This window comes from Canis lupus, chromosome 1 (assembly GCF_011100685.1).
Source record: "Canis lupus familiaris isolate Mischka breed German Shepherd chromosome 1, alternate assembly UU_Cfam_GSD_1.0, whole genome shotgun sequence".
NCBI classification, from domain to species: domain Eukaryota; kingdom Metazoa; phylum Chordata; class Mammalia; order Carnivora; family Canidae; genus Canis; species Canis lupus.
The window spans coordinates 37217082-37236885 of NC_049222.1; the positions used below are offsets into that span (position 1 = coordinate 37217082).

Below are 19804 nucleotides of genomic sequence, written 5' to 3' on the forward strand. Positions count from 1 at the left end.
TAAGGTAATGTTAGATTAACACAGGTAAGGATCCCAGAAAATGTTTTTTCTAAGATAACTATATGACATATTTTGCATTGATCAATTACATGTTAAACTAGATATATGCTCTCACATGTTTCACAATTTTTAATAAAAATAATAAGGAAAAAAGCATATTATAATGACCATATATTATTATTATATGTTATATAATGAAGAAATGGGAAATAGAGAAATGAAATTATCTTGGGTGTTCACTGTCCAAAGAGAGGATATCAAATTTATTAAAATCAAGAGGTGAACCATTTCATACACTTTAGTTCAATATGAAGACATGAGCTCAATTATGCTATTTCATAATAGCAAGAATTAGTATATTGTAAATTGTTCTTTTTTTAAGATTTTATTTATTCATGACAGACAGAGAGAGAGAGAGAGAGAGAGAGGCAGAGACATAGGCAGAGGGAGAAGCAGGCTCCATGCAGGGAGCCCGACATTGGACTCGATCCCAGGTCCCCAGGATCATGCCCTGGGCTGAAGGTGGTGCTAAACCACTGTGCCACCCGGGCTGCCCTATTGTAAATTGTTCTAATCTATTTGCTATATTAGCTGTAGCAGTGAGTATATATATGAGTGCACCACCCACAAGCTTAGCAGGCAAACAGTATTAATCATGGCAAGGCTAATATATATTTAATATTCTCATTTAGCTATCAAACTTCCTGAAGTATTATTACATTAGGTACATGAGATTGCTTTTTTAAGTAAATATCTTTGGGCTGCAATAATATTCTTTTTAGAAAGTATGATTTATTATCACTTTGGGGAAAGGATTGATTTTCCAGAATCTTTAATTTTCAGTAAGTGTCCAGCTCTGACATAGTCACTGCAGGGCCAGTAAATTCACCTGGAAAAAAAATACTGTGGTTTAATTAAGTTTTTATGTGCCAGGTGGAGGAGCAATTGATTCTATGATCAATGTAGAAATTCCTCCACAGAATGAATAAATGAAAACATAATTTATTTCACCAGATTAATGCCTTGAATAGTCACTTTCATAGAATTGGTTTACCACATTGCCCTAAGTTAGAAAATTCAAAGAAAGAACAATTGTATTTAGGATGGCAGAGTTTTAAAAGCCAGAAGGAGCTCCATGTTCCAGTCTCTTTGTTTGATACATGAGGAAACTGGGACTCTTATAAAAACATTTTTTAAGTTTCTCATTTATTTGTTTTCATCTATACATCTAAATTTCTAAAACATAAAGGATTATCAGAGAGACACACTTCCTCTTGTTCCCATGCTCTTTCTCTTCATTCTATGTGGTAACTTCAAGTGTTAATGGTTCATCCACCAGAACATACACCATCAATGACTGAGAAAAGTTATTTTCTTCAAGAAAATAAATATTAGTGATATTTTGGTTTTGTGAACAGTAAAATTATAAAGCTTTTTAAGAATATCTTCTACTATACTTTAAAGGTTATAGTTCCACATATCATCAGCATTTTAAACCTACTTCTTCCCTTGAGATATTCAAGGAAATAAATACCACTTGAAAAGTTACCATGTAACTTATTGTCCAAAGCAGATAAATTTTGAGAATGAAAAAAGATGGTAAAATAGTTAACAGTGTTAATTGATTTACAATAGATATGAACTAGATTCATCTCAGGCAAACCAGAATGGACTGTTGCCTTACTCATATTACATTTTATTTAATGTGTTCTCAAAACAAATAAAATGTTTCTGGAAATTGTATTGTCCTGGGTTATGTTCAAGAGCAATCTTAAAATTCTTTAGAGTAGAGAAATTTATTATCCTACCTTCTTTCCAGGTTAACCCATCCAAAAAAGGAAGAGGATCTTTGACCCTTTGCAACAAAATACACTGATCCCTGTACTCAGGAACTGGAGGTGTATCATTCTCATATGTTACTTTACCTTCCAGTGGGAGGACAATCTCCCTCCCCACCAAGGACCTCAAAGTAAATGGGGATTGATCTTGATGCTGTTCCTTATCTCCCCAGCCAGGAGACCACTAGTCTTACACCCCACTTACTTAAGATGAATCTCTCCTCCCAACTTCCAACCTATGAAATATTCCCTATTGTTTTCTCTTTCTCTACACACTCCCTTCAAGCAGCCTTTTGGGAAAGGCTGAAGCATTAGGTGTTCAGTCAGGACGAGGTGATGATTTGGTCACAAAAGTCCTCAAGATATCTATGACCTAAAACCACCAGGGTTTATGTCCCTCTCATATTACATGTCCTTCTTGGGTTGGCAGCACATCTGCCCTACATCGTATTTACTGCATGTCCTCTCAGAAAAAAGAATAGGAAATGGTGTATAAATATCTTACCTTCCTTGCCCCTAAAATAAGTTAATTCTGGTATGTCCAAAATTCTGGCTCCCTTGAGTTTCCCTGATGGGATTAGGCTCTCGTCATCCACAGTGGTAACTGGCTTGAAAATATACCCTGTATCATCTGCTTCTGTTCCTTATCTATTTCCCCACCTCTACTGCATTTTCATTCCCTCCCAAATAAACTCTTTCACTGAACCATATTTGCCATTTGTGTAAATCACAAACGATTGAGTATCAGTTAGTTTCATATGTTTCAACTTAATACTTGAACCTAAATCCTTGATTTAGGATTTGCTTCTGGAGCACCCATATAAAGAAACTAGGTTTCACCTATTTTTTTGAATTTTGTAGAAATGAAACCATGTTGCATGTTTTCTTTTGTAACTTAAGCCTTTTGCTCAACAGTGTTTTGGAAACACATACATATTGTGGCATGTGAGTATATAGTTCAATTATTTTTGTTTATGTACAGCATATTTCTTTGGTTAAATATCCCATATTTTATCAATTTCATTGTTAATAGATGAATTATTTTCAGTATGGCCCTATTACAAACATAAAGCTTTTGGGCGTCTGCCACGGAAACAAGATGACAAAGGGGACGTCATCGTTTGGAAAGTGTCACAATAAGAAGCACACGTTGTGCCACCGCGTGGCTCTAAGGCCTACCACCTTCAGAAGTCCACCTGCAGCAAATGTGGCTCCCCTGCCAAGCGGAAGGGAAAGTATAACTGGAGGGCCAAGGCTAAAAGCTGGTACGACTAGCACCGGACCAGTCGAATGAGGCACCTTAAAATTGTATACCGCAGATTCAGGCCTGGATTCCGTGAACGAACGACACCTAAGCTCAAGAGGGCAGCTGCTGCAGCATCCAGTTCATCTTAAGGATTTCAGCGATTAGTCACTATAAACATTCCGGGTTTAAAAAATTAAGAAAAAAACATAAAGCTATTAACAGCGTGATATGTACATCCTGGTGTACATTTGCACAAGTGTCTCTGGGAACCAAAACTATATAAGTAGTTCTGTAAAAGTAGAACTCCTGGGATCCCTGGGTGGCTCAGTGGTTTGGTGCCTTCAGCCCAGGGCGTGATCCTGGAGTCCCGGGATCGAGTCCCACGTGGGGCTCCCTGTATGGAGCCTGCTTCTCCTCCTGCCTGTGTCTCTGCCTCACTCTCTCTGTCTCTCATGAATAAAAAAAAAAAAAAAAAAAAATAGAACTGCAACCATAGAGTATGTTCATAGCTTATTTGTTCTTTAAGTAATATTCAAAATAGGAAACAATAACCTTTATTGGGTGCAATCCAGCATGTACATCTTCTAAATCTCTACTTTGTATACAGCAGATCTTTAATGTAGCAGTTTTAATTCTATGCAGACCTGAGTTGGAAAGCAGACCAAGGCTTTTGATTCCTCTTAGAGTACCTTCTTCTGTATTTTCTCATTGAAGAGTATAATCTCCCTAAGTTTACCCTTTTCTTCAACCAATAAATAAATCTAACTCTTTTATTCATTTCTTCATAGAAACTTTTCCTATGCCTCTAATTATTTCTATTGCCCTCTTCCAAACTGCCTCCAAATTTTTCAGATCCAGGGTGACCATGTAACTTATTGTCTAAAGCAGATAAATTTTGAGAATGAAAAAAGATGGTAAAATAGTTAACAGTGTTAATTGATTTACAATAGATATGAACTAGATTCATCTCAGGCAAACCAGAATGGACTGTTGCCTTACTCATATTACATTTTATTTAATGTGTTCTCAAAACATTAAATGTTTCTGGAGGACTGGCACATATTAGGTATTAAAGAGGCCTGGTTGGCTGCACAACACATTACCATTTACAGCCACTCTCAGAAACTTTATTATGAATTTATTATGCATAAGTAACAACACATAATGATATTTCTAAGTAGGAAGGGTAAAACATTGGGCTTTTAGTGGTGATGAGGCAGTATAAGCTAGGTTCCAACTGTGTCCTTCAGGGAAACTATGATTGCATATTTGATCTTCAGTTTGGCTGCAGAAACAAATTTCAATGGTAATTTAGTATAAAAAGGAGGTTTTTCTAAAGTATTAGCTGGTTGCTAAGTAACAATGGGAAAATGGTAAAATCAGGAAAATTTTACTAAATTCCCTTGTATTTACTGGCTTCAGAAAACAGCTCTCTTTTAGATAGGACCTGTTTGACAATTTGTACTTGGAAAACTGAAAGTGTGACATTTTTCTACAAGCAGAAATATGCAAAACAAAACTATTTTAGGCATAAAGAAATTTCACAGGGTTAGTATTTGTTTATACAGAACAGTCTAAATTGCACCTCATTGTTTAGATAAGCAAAACATCTGAATAAAAATGCAAAATATTTAGGAAAATGTCTAATTTCTTCAAAATACTTGAATGTTCTTAAATAGTTTGGTAATAATAGAAGTGATAATTTAATAGGAGCTACATTGTGGCAGTCACTGAGCTTCAGATTTTGGTTACATTCTCTAATAAAATCCCCTTAACTAGAAATTATGATTCCATTTTGCTGGTTAAGATACTGAAACTTAACTGGTTACTTAATTTTTTTCTCTGTTACAAATTAGCAAGTGGCTGAGTTGATACTTGAATCCAAAGCTTTTGACTCTAAAGGCTTTATACTTTTTTATAAAATATTTGGAGGCTTTGATTTTATTGCTACCTCATAAAAAATGCTACAGTTCAAATGACATTAAATTAATTACACAGCAAATTAGTCCTGAGAAGTGAGGAAATCAAGGTTATCAAAACAATTCAAAATTATATAAGTAGAGATTTAGGGATCAACTTTTAAAAATAGAAGCCAGGAGCAGCCTGGGTGGCTCAGTGGTTTAGTGCCTCCCTTTGGCCCAGGGCGTGACCCTGGAGACCTGGGATCAAGTCCCATGTCGGGCTCCCTGCATGGAGCCTGCTTCTCCCTCTGCCTGTGTCTCTGCCTTTCTCTCTCTCTGTCTCTCATGAATAAAATATTTAAAATAAATAAATAAAAATAGAAGCCATACCATCCTTGAAAATGTATTTCTAACCTAAAAAAGTAATTATTAATATTTAATACTAAAAAGGTTGAATTAAACTAAGAAGTACAAAAAATACTATTTTCTTAAATGTTGATTTCACATTCTTGGGAATCAATTTAAGCAATTGGAGGGGGGGGGATATGTATTAATTAGTGCAATAATGTAGATAATCAACAGGAGGAATTTAACTCCCAAATTCACAGAGGTAAGATCTTTTCTGGTTGCCTCTCAAGTCTATCCATTTTTTGCTATGATAAAGATACACTTTGGTGGAGAAGTTTTTAATTCATCTTGTATGAGTTTGATATTATTCTGAAGCAGAAAACTTGAAATCTTTGGAGTAATGCTCCTGTGCAACCTAACCTTTTCAAGATACACCTAACATTTTCAAGATATGAAAGTAGAAGCTTAAAAAAGCATTCTTTATCATGGTTTTCATTGCCTATCATGCACAGGAATTCTTTTGTTTTCTACTTGACTCTTCCATCTAATTTCCATAAGCTAATTACTATTTCATCTAATCATCTTACCCTCTGACCTACCTTCTTTTATTTATCTTAGTTTTCAACTTCTAACAAATTCTTTTGAAATATCTGAACCACGTTAGCTATCTTTCTTCCTTCACAGTACATTAAGAGTGATCCATTATTAGGAAAAAAAAGTTATACTTTAAAGATCTAAGATCTATATGTATAATGAATTCTAGCCTTGCTGAGAATAAATACAAAACTAATTACTATGGTATGAGGAAAAAAAGTTTTCAATAGTCAGAGTACATATAAGTTCTCAAACATAATACAAGCTACATCTTCAGTGGAAAATATTAAAAATATCAAGATAATGTTTCTTTTTTTTTTTAAGGTTTTATTCATTTATTCATGAGAGGCAGAGAGAGAGAGAGGCAGGGACACAGGCAGAGGGAGAAGCAGGCTCAATGCAGGGAGCTGGACGTGGGACTCAATCTCGGGTCTCCAGGATCACACCCTGGGCTGAAGGCAGTGCTAAACAGCTGAGCCACCCCAGCTGCCCCAAGATAATTTTTCTACTCACTATCTAGATGTGATTCTTTTTTTGGAACTAAGCTAAAGATAACATGAAGAAAACTGGACAATAATTCTGACTTAGTGTCTCAAAATCAAGAATGGATATAGATTTCTAAGAAACTTATATGACTTTAAAAAGAGGTGAAAGGTAGCGTTTTTCTTGACTTCTGAAATTTGTAAAGTAATAAAATAAATTGTAGAGTACTATAAGGAATATCATTTCAGTGTCTGACCAGACAAAACGATTTTGAATGATTTAAGGATTTGCTTAAACTACAATATCATAATATTTGGATTCACAAATCCTAAAGAGAATTAGTGAGTCTTTTTCAATGAAATGAAAAACTGTATCTGTTTAGTATGTGTATGTGCTGAGTAATAATGTTAGGATAAAAATGGGGATCCCTGGGTGACCCAGTGGTTTAGCGTCTGCCTTCGGCCCAGGGCATGATCTTGGGGTCCTGGGATCGAGTCCCGCATTGGGCTCCCTGCATGGAGCCTTTCTCCCTCTGCCTGTGTCTCTGCCTCTCTTTCTGTGTGTGTGTGTGTGTGTGTGTGTGTGTGTGTGTGTGTGTCTCATGAATAAATAAATAAAATCTTTTAAAAAAATGTTAGGAGAAAAATAAACCATTAGATGGATAATGAGGTCAATAATAAATAATCACCTTGTGGGATCCCTGGGTGGCGCAGTGGTTTAGCACCTGCCTTTGGCCCAGGGTGCGATCCTGGAGACCTGAGATCGAGGCCCACGTCGGGCTCCTGGTGCATGGAGCCTGCTTCTCCCTCTGCCTGTGTCTCTACCTCTCTCTCTCTCACTGTGTGCCTATCATAAATAAATAAATAAAAATTTTTAAAAAAATAATCACCTTGCAATGTTGTCTGGCTGTGTGTATGTGTGTGTAAGACCACTAATGGGTCTGGGTATGGAGGAAAGAGATCACTCTAGTCATGGGGAAAAGTAGACATGAGAAGCCCCAAATTATGAGGATGTGGATAGGAACAGTGGCTACTAAGAGGTCATCTCATGGGGAAAAAGTGGCAAGAAGATATTTAATGTTTGAGATAAAAAAAAATAGGTGACTTACTTAGAATTATTTGTCTGGATTTGAAAGTATTCAGTAAGCACCAACTAGGTATATAGCCAACATTTAACAGGCATGCAGAGGCTTTAATCATGGTTGTCAACTATAATAAGTCCAAACTCTGCTTCCAGAAAAAGTAAAGGATTCTGTTAGATCATGGGCCAGGAAACTGGTCAATGAGACATTCACCTGTTTTTGTAAATGATGTTAGTTAGAACACTGGTAGGTTCACTCATTTGCATGTTGTCTTTGGCTACTTTCATACTACAATGGTAGAGCTGAGTAGATGCAACAGAAACCAAATGCCTCCAAGCCTAAAATGTTTGCTATCTTATCATTTACAGAAAAGCTTTTCACCACTGCTCTACACCAGCACTATTGACCTATGAGGCCAAATAATTCTTCATTTCGTGGGGCTTTTCTGTGCTTTGTGGGATGTTTAGCAGCATCTGTGGCCTCTGCTCACTAGATGTCAGTAGCATATCTGCAGTTATGTCAACCAAAATGTCTCCAGATGTCACCCTGGGTTGTAATAGCATTCCTGATTGAGAACCACTGCTCTAGACAAATATCATTTTTCTAAGCTCCCTACAAATTTCTGACACAAATTGCTCTTTCACGTTGACTTACATAGCAACATATGAAAAAGCCAATTTGAAGAAATTTTTATTGAAAATATAGAAATAATAAAAAAAGAATAACACACTCTTGCTGCTACCTTTTCTACCTAATAAAACATGTATGAACTCGTCCTTCTTTAGTACATGTCAGTCCTCCAGTCTAAGGCTAACTCCAACTCTGCATAATCTCAGCCCCTCTCATCTATTCAAGGGCATGCTAACAGCCCCTCCCCAATGTGCCACCAATTTTTCTTTCTTTACCAGATCAGATACATCAGTAACTACCTCTCTCATTTTGAAACAAACTAACTAAACCCCTCTCTTTCTCCGCTTCCTTCTATTTACCGTTCACATTTCTTTGATGCCATTTATAGTATGTCTTCTTGAGAGATATAAATCTTCAGATTGAAGAATTATGATGAATCTCAAATGGGATAAATAAATAATCCACACCTAAATCTATCATAATGAAAACAAAGAACACCAATAATAAAGAGTTTATCTTAAAAGCAGGTTGAAAAAAAAAAAAAAAAAAAAGGAAAGAGAACTAGACTGACAGCTGTTTTCTCATAGTAGAAATGGAAGCCAGAGAATGGCCAAATACCTTTGAAGCACTTTGGGGAGTACTACTTACTCATCAGACTTCCTCTAAAGTCTCACCTGCTAAGGAAGGTAAGGAATCTTCTGTCATGTTGATTCAGTTGTATCATCTTGAATATAGGGACAATGACAGTAGCAAAGTACTTACCCTGCCTACCTCACAGCACAATGAATAGATGCTCATTCCCAGTCATAGGATTAATTTTGTTCTTCATTGATCATGACTCCCTAATTATATACCCACTTTTTGCATTTTTATAAATATATTTCACATTAAATAAATGCGGTCATATAATTACTAATCTTTTAATTTTTTGGCTTTGATAGTTGAGTATCAAAGCAAAAAAGCCATTGAATAAATTAAGATGTAATAGTAAAACATCCTAGGACCGATGATATATTTGAACTGTTCATTGTACAAATCTATAAACTGTGAACAAATTTACTTTTTTAAAAAGATTTAATTATTTATTTTTGGAGAGAGAGAGCAGGGGAAGGGTCAGAGGAGAGGATCTTTCAAGGAGACTTCCCACTGAGCATGAAGCCCCACACAGGGCTCAGTCCCAGAACCCATGAGATCATGACCTGAGCCAAAACCAAGAGTCAGACACTTGACCAACTGAGCCACCCAGGCACCCCTGAAAACATTTACTTTTTACTTAAACAAGTAAGTGATAAAAACTTTGGGTATATTAGTATTAACCCAGTGGTTATTTATAATCAATATCTAAGGCAATTCTAGACAAGCAGATAGGTCAATGAGATATAACTGAATAAGTTTTAGAAAGTGAAATTATTTAGGGACACCTGGGTGTCTTGGTTTGTTAACTGTCTGCCTTCTGCTCAGGTCATGATCTCTTGGGGTCCTCGGATGGAGCCCAGCCCCACATCCAGTTCCCTATGCAGTGTGGTGTCTGCTTCTCCGTCTCCTTCTGCCCCTCACCAGGCTCATGTTTTCTCTCCCTTTCTCAAATGAACAAATAAAATATTTTTTAAAAGGAAAAAGAAATTACTTAGCAACCACCAATTTTCAGGAGCTAGTAATATGATTGTAATATAGACTTACTACATTTGTGCTTGAAAAATTTTTAAATCTTTTGATGCTCAGTATCTATCTCTAGATACATAAAAATATTTTTTCTAAGATTTTATTTATTTATTCATAAGAGACACAAAGAGAGAGAGAGAGAGAGAGAGAGAGAGGCAGAGACACAGGCAGAGGGAGAAGTAGGCTCCATGCAGGGAGCCCAACGTGGGACTCAACCCCGGGGTCTCCAGGATCACACCCTGGGCTGAAGGCGGCACTAAACCACTGAGCCACCAGGGCTGCCCTCATAAAAAGATTTTAAAATGTATTTATTTTATTATGTGGCAAAATGTAATTTTTCCTCTTTTTTCTTATCATAATTTTTCACATAATGGAACTCACACACACACACACACACACACACACACACACACACGTACCTTTCCCACTGATTCCTTCAGGCTCTAGTCCATCCCAAACTAGAATAATCGAAGAAGGAATCTAAGGCTTTGGCAAAGAGAAAAAATTCAGAGACTCACCTAGCTTATGCTATAAAAAGGGAGTCTATTGGTAAGAAAAAGATTTGTCTCATGAATGTTTCTCTTTGAGGGCCAAAGGTAGCAAAGCACCACCCAGGGAGCAACTAAATGGGAACAGAGATAGTCTGGCCTCAGTATCTAGGCTGTTAACAACTGATCAATACTCTTATAAAGGAGTGTTTTTGGCAGGAGAGATGAGGAAGGCTTTGTACATGCGGAACTGTGGTATGTGCAGGCCATTCAGGAGATGTTAACTGGAAGACAATTGGCTCAATCACTACAGAGTTTAGAAGAGGTTTAGATATGGAAGTTACCAAATCTAGAGTATCTGAAGGTGAACAACAGTACATGGGATTTTCCAGTTAAATGGGCAGAATGAGTGAAGAAAAGAACCAAGGATGAAGCTCTGGTGTGCCCTGGTGTTAGGGAAGAGCCTGGAGATGGAGAAAGAGTATTTATTCATTTATTTGACAAATATTTCTGTGTTTGCTCTGTCTGATGCACCAAGATTGATAAAGGGAAGACAAATAAGATGTGGTCCATGCACTTAAGAGAAGTCCAGCTAAGAGCAGCCAAAATAAATACAGGAAAAGTAGGAGGATGTAGTATAAGGGGAGATTTAGGAACAAGAAAAAAAAATTAGGAACAAGAGTTTCAAATACCCTAATGGAATTGAAAATTCAAATTTTCTGGGGCACCTGGGGGCTCAGTCCATTAACAGTCTGCCTTCAGCTCAGGTCATGATCCCCGGGTCCTGGGATTTAGTCCTACATCAGCCTCTTGCTCAACGGGGAGTCTGCTTCTCTCTCTCTCTCTCTCTCTCTCTCTCTGCCCCTTGCCCCTGCTCCTATTCTCTCTCAAGTGTATGTTCTCTTGCTCTCTCTCTCAAATAAATAAATTCTTTAAAAAAATTTTTTTAGTCTTTGCTGAGAATGATTTATTTGCCTTTGTTGAAGGGAAGTCAAATTGCTCAAGGTGCTTAGTGATTGAGACATGAGCTAATGCAGGGTGAGAGCAAACTGCTCTTTCAAGAGGCTCAACATAAAGAGTCAGGAGATAGGATGGGATGGATGGAAGGGAGGTGGACAGTGAAGCACATGTGGAGCTTTCTGCTTTGAAATGAGAGGGAGAAGATAATCATATTGGCACACTGAGGGAAAGTTAGTATGGAGATAGAATTTGGATGTACAGAGCAATAAATGCTGGTCAATGGAGCACATTTCCACTGAGGGCTAGGAGAGAAAGATGGAATCCCAAACACTAGCTCAGTGGATTAGCTTTGTTATCAAGGAGGAGTGTTTTAAGGAGAAAAAAGGGGGGGATTGAGGAACTAAAGATGGTACACATGCAGAAAAAGTTGGAATAAGTATGGGTAGGAAAATGCTTCTTACCCAGTCTTCTATTTTCTGTGAAGTTAGGACCAAGTTTTCCTGCTAAGAAGGAAGAGATGGAGATGCTCCAGACAGGTCAGGAACACAGCATGGCTGGGTGGCTCTGCATTCCTTTCAGTGTTTTGTCTAGAAAATACTTTTTTGACATTCAGTGTTATCAGCACCCTGACAGCACTCAATGAAAACAATGAGCTAGAGGTCCCCACTCACTCTTTGATATCAGGACTTCCTAAGGCCCATCTTTACCTCCCTAAGGTAGCAACGGCAACTCCAAGAAAGCACTAATTAAAGGTGAAAGCAGAGCTGAATAATGGTAGAATGGCAATATGAACATAATAATCCAAAAAAGAGATACTATATATTTAGGAGGCTATTTCAGGAGGCTAATATTTCAGTAACCTAAGACTTGCATTGTTCTCAAATACTCACCTCCAGCATCTCTTATAATAATTTCTATTAGTGTCAAAGATCTTAAGTTTGACAGGAACACTGTTTAAAGTTCATCCCTGTACAAACGTCCTTTCCACACATTGGCTTTCCAGAAATGTTTGGTTGAGTGGGCAAGAATGGAGAGGATGTTAGAGTTAACATGAAGAGAATGGTAAATACCCCAAGTCTATTTCTGCGCCACACTCACTAATGGGGGACTATGGCAGCTGAACCTTTTACTTTGCAAGAATAATGAATTATTGAAAGTGCTTATGAGTGGTGATGTTGTAATCAGTTTTGTTTTATTTTTAATTTTACACATGGATAAATTTTTAATGCAGATAACAGCAAAGATAAATGAGGAAATTATGAGTGGTAGATCTACTCTGCGGCAAACAAACGAGATTCATGCTCTGAACACTTCTGTTTGTAACAACACACAGTGTGAATGGATCAAATTAAAAGCAGACAAAACAAAGCACAGGCAAACTTTTCAAAACTCTCTTTACATTAACAATATTAAACTGTGAATTTTACATACTGGATATTTATTTATTTATTTATTTATTTATTTATTTATTTATTTATTTATTTATAAGAATTTATTTATTTATTCATGAGACACACAGAGAGAGGCAGAGACATAGGGAGAGGGAGAAGCAGGCTCCCTGTGGGGAGCTCAATGCAAGACTTGATCCCAGGATCCCAGGATCACGCCCTGAGCTGAAGGCAAACACTCAACCGCTGAGCCATGCAGGCATCCCTATTTTTTATTTTTTAGAGAGAGCAAGACAGCCGAGGAGGTGGGGCACAGAAAAGCAGACAGAGAATTCCTTTTTTTTTTTTTTTTTTTTTTTTGAGAATTCCAAACAGACTCCATGCTCAGCACAGAGCCAGACACTAGGCTCTGTCCCCTGACCCTGAGATCATGACCTGAGCTGAAACCAAGAGTCAGATATTTAACCAGCTAAACCACACAGGCACCCCCTATATTGGATATTTTAAATTGAGACACATTTGTAAGATATGCCATAGAATGCATTCTTTTTAAATGTAAAATTCACTGCTTTACAGTATATTCACAAATATTTTCACCATTCCCAAAACCCCATACTCATAAATAACTGTCTATAAAGGGTAACTGTCTATACCCTTTATTACCTCAGCCCTGGAAACCACTAATAAACTTTCCTTCTGTATGGATTTGTTTATTCTGGACATTTCATACAAATGGACCAATGCAATAGTGGCCTTTTGCATGTGGCTTCATTTTTCACATAACACAATATTTCAAGATGCAGCCAAGTCATAGAATGCATTAATAATTCATCCCTTTTTATCACCAAACAATATTTCATTGTATGGATATTCTGTATTTTGTCTATCCACCTCTCACTGACAGACATTTATGTTGTTTCTCCTTTTTGGCAAATACGAATAAAGCTCCCAGGAACACTTGTGCACGAGTTTTTGTGTAACCATATGCTTGCAACGCTCTCAATATATATGCTTAAGAGTGGGATTACAAGGCCATATAGTAAGCAGCTCTATTTTTTAACTTTTTAAAATTAAAACACAATTTTACTATTTGTGAGGTGGCTGCAGTATTTTCCATTCTCATCAGTAATGTATAAGTGTTCCAATTTCTTCACATCCTTGCCAATGCTTGTTATTTTTCTACTTTTTAATTATAGCTACCCTAGTGGGTGTGAAGTGCTATCTCATTGCAATTTTGATTTGCATTTCTCTAATGACTAAGGAAGTTGAGCAGCTTTTCATGTGCTACTGGCCATTTGTTTATCATCTTTGGAGAAGTGTCTATTCATACCCATTGCCCATTTTTTATTTGGGTTGTCTTTTTATAGTTGAGTTTTAAATTCTTTATATATTCATGATACTGCAGATATCATATATATAATATGCAAATATTTTCTCCCATTCTATAGATTGTCTTTTCTCTCTCTTGATAATATACTGTGACATGAAATTTTCTCATGGGTGTGGAGCCTATTTAAAAAAGAAAGAAAAGAAAGGAAAAGAAAAGAAAAGAAAAGAAAAGAAAAGAAAAAGGCATACCTATAGACTCTAACATGATTTGAGAAAAAGCAAAATCAATATATGACAACTTTAGATAAAAGCAAGGTGAAGAATCTAAAGCTGGAAAATATAATGCCAGCAAAGGATGATTTAATAATTTTAGAATGTTTAGCTTCTAAAATGTCAAGATAAGACATGAAAATTTTTTTAATTTTGATGAAGGCCAATTTATCTGTTTTTGATTTTGTTGCTTTTTTTTTTGATGTCATATAAAAGGAAACATTGCCTAATCCAAAATTACAAATATTTATGCCTATGTTTTTTTTCTTCTAAAAGTTTTATAGTTTAGCTCTTACATTTATATTGTTGCTCCATTTTGAGTAAATTTTTGTGTGTAGCATGAGGAAGGTGTCTCATTGTCCCAAAATCATTTATTGAAAAAACTACTTTGACACCCTCACCCCATTGAATTGTGTTGGCATGCTTGTTGAAAATTTATAAATGTAAGAGTTGATTTCTGGACTCTTAATTGTACTCTCTTAGTCTATATGTCTATCCTTATGCCAGGACCATACTGTCTTGATTAATGTAGCTTTATAGTAAGCTTCAAAATTGGAAAAGGTGAGAAAAAACTTTTCTTTTTCAAGATTGTCTTGGCTATTCTATTTTGGCATCTGCATGCAAATTTTAGGATCAGCTTGTCTATTTAAGTAAAAAAGACATTTTGGAGATTTGATAGGAATTATATTGAATATATAGATCAACTTGGGGAATATTGCCATCTTAACAATATTAAGGCTTTGTTTCCACAAACAAACTATTTTTCAGTTTACTTAGATCTTCAATTTCTTTTAACAATATTTTATAGCTTTTAGCATATAGGCTGAAATTCTTTGGTTAATTTTCTTAAAAGATTTTTTAATTTATTTTAGGAGGTGGGTAGAGGGAGAGGGAGAAACTCAAGCAGACTCCATGCTGAACATGAAGCCCAGTGCAGGGCTCCATCTCATGACCCTAAGATTGATCTGAGCTGAAACCAGGAGTCAGATTGATTGAGCTGCCCAGGCACCCTGGCTAAATTTATTCTTAAATATTATTTTGATGCTACTATAAATTAAACTGATTTCTTTAATTTTAATTTCTTATTTCTATAAGAGATAAAATTGATTTTTAAAGTTTTTATTCAATTTATTTAAACTTGATTATGTATATGCAAACTTGGTGAACTTTTCATTAGTTCTAATAGTCCTGTAGTATATGCCTTAGAATTTTTTATATACTAGATCTTATCAGTCTGCAAATACAGTTTTCCTTATTCATTTCAAATTCAGATTTTTTTAATTTTTTAAGATTTTATTTATTAATTCGTGAGAGACACAGAGAGAGGCAGAGAGAGGCAGAGACATAGCCAGAGGGAGGAGAAGCAGGCTCCATGCAAGGAGCCTGAGGTGGGACTTGATCCCAGAACTACGGGATCATACCCTGAGCTGAAAGCAGACGCTCAACCACTGAGCCACCCAGGCATCCCTCAAATTCAGATTTTTTAAAACTTAATTTTTTGCCTAATTGCTCTGGTTGGAACATTTGATACAATGTTGAATAAAATGGTGAGAAGACAGATCAGAATGGCTAAAATTAACAGGACAGGAAATAGCAAAGGCTGACAAGGATGCAGAGAAAGGGGAACTCTCTTACACTGTTAGTGGGAATACAAGCTGGTACAGCCACTCTGGAAAACGGTATGGACGTTCCTCAAGAAATTAAAAATAGAGCTACCTTATGACCCAGCAGTTGCACTACTAGGTATTTACCTCCAAGATACTAATGTAATAATCAGAAGAGGCACCTGCATCCCAATATTCATAGCAGCAATGTCCACAATAGCCAAACTGTAGGAAGAGCCAAGATGTGCATCAACAGATGAATGGATAAAGAAGATGTGGTATATGTATATATACAATGGAATCAGCCATCAGAAAAGATGAATAGTTACCATTTACATCAGCATGGATGAAACTGAAGGGTATTAGGCTGAACAAAATAACTCAATGAGAGAAAGAGAATTATATGGTTTTACTCATATGTGGAATATAAGAAACAGCACAGAAGATCATAGGGGGAACGTATGAAAAACTGAATGGGAAGTCATCAGAGAGGGAGAAAAACCAGAAACTGAGGGTTAGTGGAGGGGAGATGGGTGAGGGGATGGGGTAATTGGGTGATGGGCATTAGGAGGGCACATGATGTGATGAGCACTGGGTGTTATATGCAACTGATAATATTGAACATTACATCTGAAAATAATGATGCACTATACATTGGGTAATTGAATTTAATTAAAAAAGAAAAAAAAAGAAATGGTGAGAAGAGTTATCATTGTCTTGTCTCTGAACTTAAGAAAGCTTTCAGTCTTTGCCATTAAGTTTAACAGTAGATGTGGATTTTCTGTATACACCCTTTAGCAGGTTGAGAAAGTTCCCTTCGATTCTTTGCTTGATGAATGGTTTTATCAGGAAAGAGTGTTGTATTTTGTCAAATGCTTTTTCTGTGACTATTTAATCATGTGGGTTCTATCCTTTATTCTATTAATATGGTTTATCACATGAAATAATTTTCTTATGTTGAACTAACCTTGAATTCCTGGGATAAATTTCACATGCTATGGTTCATATTTTTTTACATGTTGCTGGAGTTGGTTTGTTAGCACTTTGCTGAAAATGTTTGCACTTATATTCATAAGGGATGTTCAGCTATAGTTTTCTTATGATGTCTTTATTTGGTTTTAGTGTCAGAGTAATACTGGCCTCATGATGCTCTCCCCTTTATCTTTTGGAAGAGTTTGTGAAGGATTATTGTCAATTCTTCTTTATATATTTGGCAGAATTCAATAGCATGGCCATATAGGACTGGGATTTTTCTTGGGGGAAGTTTTAAAATAATTAATCAATACCTTGTACTTGTTATAGGTCTATTCAGATATCCGATTTTTCTTTAGTCATTTTTAATTTGTGTCTTTCTAGGAATTTGTCCATTTCATTTAGGTTTTCTAATTTGTTGCCATAAAATTGTTTAGTATTACCATTATTATGTTGTTTTTATTTCTATAAGGGAGGTAGCAATGTCCTTTCTTGCATTCCTTGTTCTGGTAATTTGTCTTGTCTCTGTGTTGCTTGATCAGTCTAGCTAGAGATACATCAATTTTGTTGATTTTTTAAAAATATTTTATTTTTGGGGGGCAGCCCCGGTGGCGCAGCGGTTTAGCGCTGCCTGCAGCCCAGGGCGTGATCCTGGAGACCCTGGATCGAGTCCCGTCCCTCGTCAGGCTCTCTGATGCCTGCTTCTCCCTCTGCCTGTGTCTCTGCCTCTCTGTCTCTATGAATAAATAAATAAAATCTTTTTTTAAAAAAGATTTTATTTATTTGAGAAAGAGAGAGAGAGCAAGTGAGAGAGAGAATGAGCGAGTACATGAGTGGCAGGGAGGGGCAGAGGGAGAGGGAGAAGCAGACTCCCCACTGATCAGGGAACCAGATACGTGGCTAGGATCCAAGACCCTGAGATCATGACCTGAGCCAAAGGCAGATGCTTAACCAACTGAGCCACCCAGGTGCCTGAATTTTGTTGATCTTTCTAAAGAAATAACTTTTGAGTTGGTTGATATTGCCTATGTTTTTTTCTATTTGCCATTTCACTTATTTACTCTCTGGTCTTTATTTTTCCTCTTTTCTGTTTGTTTTGAGTTTAGTTTGCTTTTTTATTTTTTCTGAAGTTCCTAAAGTAGATTGGGTTACTAATTGAGATATTTCTTCTTTTTAAAGTAGATATTTATAGCTATATATTTCTTTGTAGCACTGCTTTAGCTGCATCCCATATGTATTTTGTTTTTTCAATTTTATTCATTTGAAAGTATTTTCTAACTTATTTTGTGATTTCTTCTTTCATCCATTGGTTATTTGGGAGTGTGATACTTGATGTCCACATAGTTGTGAATTTCCCAAATTTCCTTCTATTATTGATTTATAATTTCATTGTGTTGTGGTCAGAGAATATATTATGTATGCTTGATGCCTTTAAATGTATTGTTTGATGTCTAAATATTATCTCCATTGGACAATGCTCCCTGTGCGCTTGAGAAGATTAAGTATTCTGCTATGGCCAGATGGAATGTGTAAGTGTCTGTTAGGTCTAGTTGATTAATAGTGTTAATCAAGTTTTCTAGATCCTTGATTTTCTGAATACTTGTTCTATTATTGAAAATAGATTATTGAAGGTTTAACTATTATTGTTAATTGTGTATTTCTCCTTTCAATTTTGACAATTTTTGCCTCATGAATTTTGTGCTTCCCTTGTTAAATGCATATATATTTATTATTATTATTATATCTTCTTGATGGACTACCCAGTTTATCATTATGAAATTTCCCTCTTTGTATCTAGAGACAATTTTTTTAAGTCTATTTTGTCTGATATTAGTATATCCACTCAGCTCTCTTTTGGTTACTGTTTCCATGATATATCTTTTTTTTGCATTCTTATCTTAATGTATGTATTCCTTTAAATCTAAAGGTATTTCTTGTAAACAGTATATCATACCCTAGACTATACTGATTTCGTCAATTTTTCCCTTCTATTTATTATGTCTACCATTTCACTATTTATTTTCTAAATGTTTTATGTCTTTTATGTTCTATTCCTCCATTACTGCCTTTGTTTATGCTAAATAGTTTTCAGTGTATCATTTCTATTTCATTTTTGTTTCTTTCATTATATTTTTAGGTTTTTTTTCAACAAAAAGATTACCCTGTGGATTACAATTAACATTAGGTTGAATGTCTAGCCAGACATTCATGTTTACCCAGAACCCAGAATCTCAGAAAATAGTCTTTGCAGATGCAATTAGTTAAGATGACATCAGACTAGATTGGGATGGGCTGTAAATTCAGTGACTGGTGTCTTTTTAAGAAGAGAGGACCCACAGAGACAGACATAGGGAAGAAGACCATGCAATGACAGAGACAGGGATTGAAGTGATGCAGCCAGAGCCAAGAAATTCCAAGGATTGTCAGAAGTCACCAAAAGCTATAATGAAGCAAAGGAAGCATTCTCTAGAACCTCCAAGGAAGGCTGGAATCCCTGCCACTTTGATTTCAGACTTTTAGACTGAAGAACTAGGAGAGAATAAATTCCTACGTTCTTCAGCTACTCAATTAGTGGTAATTTGATGTGAAAACCCTAGGAAACTAATACATCATAATTTAAAACAATATAGTTCACGTTAATACCATCTTAGTATCAAAAGCATTAAAATTATGCTCCTATATATCTCCTTTCCTTCCCCTTCTATTGTGCCGTTATTTTATATAAATTATATATTTATATGTTATATGCCCATGTATACAGATTTATAATTATTATAGAACTATCTTTTAAGATGAAAAAACTCACAAGTAAGAACTGCATTTATATTGACTTTTATATTTACCTGCACAGTTACTTTTACTATGCTCTTTATTTCCTCATGTGGATTTGATCTACTGTCTAGGTTCTTTCTCAGAAGTCCACTCTTTCTCAAAGGTCTCCACATGGGGGTGGGACATGATTTCAATTTTCAGCCTTCTACGTAAAGCCTCAAAGTCAGTCAAAGGTAAG

General features: G+C 36.0%; 1 pseudogene; it reads left to right on the forward strand.

Moving 5' to 3' along the window:
- Positions 1 to 2937: 2937 nt before the first annotated feature.
- LOC100688092 lies at positions 2938 to 3512 on the forward strand (annotated as a pseudogene).
- The last annotated feature ends 16292 nt before the right edge of the window (positions 3513 to 19804 follow it).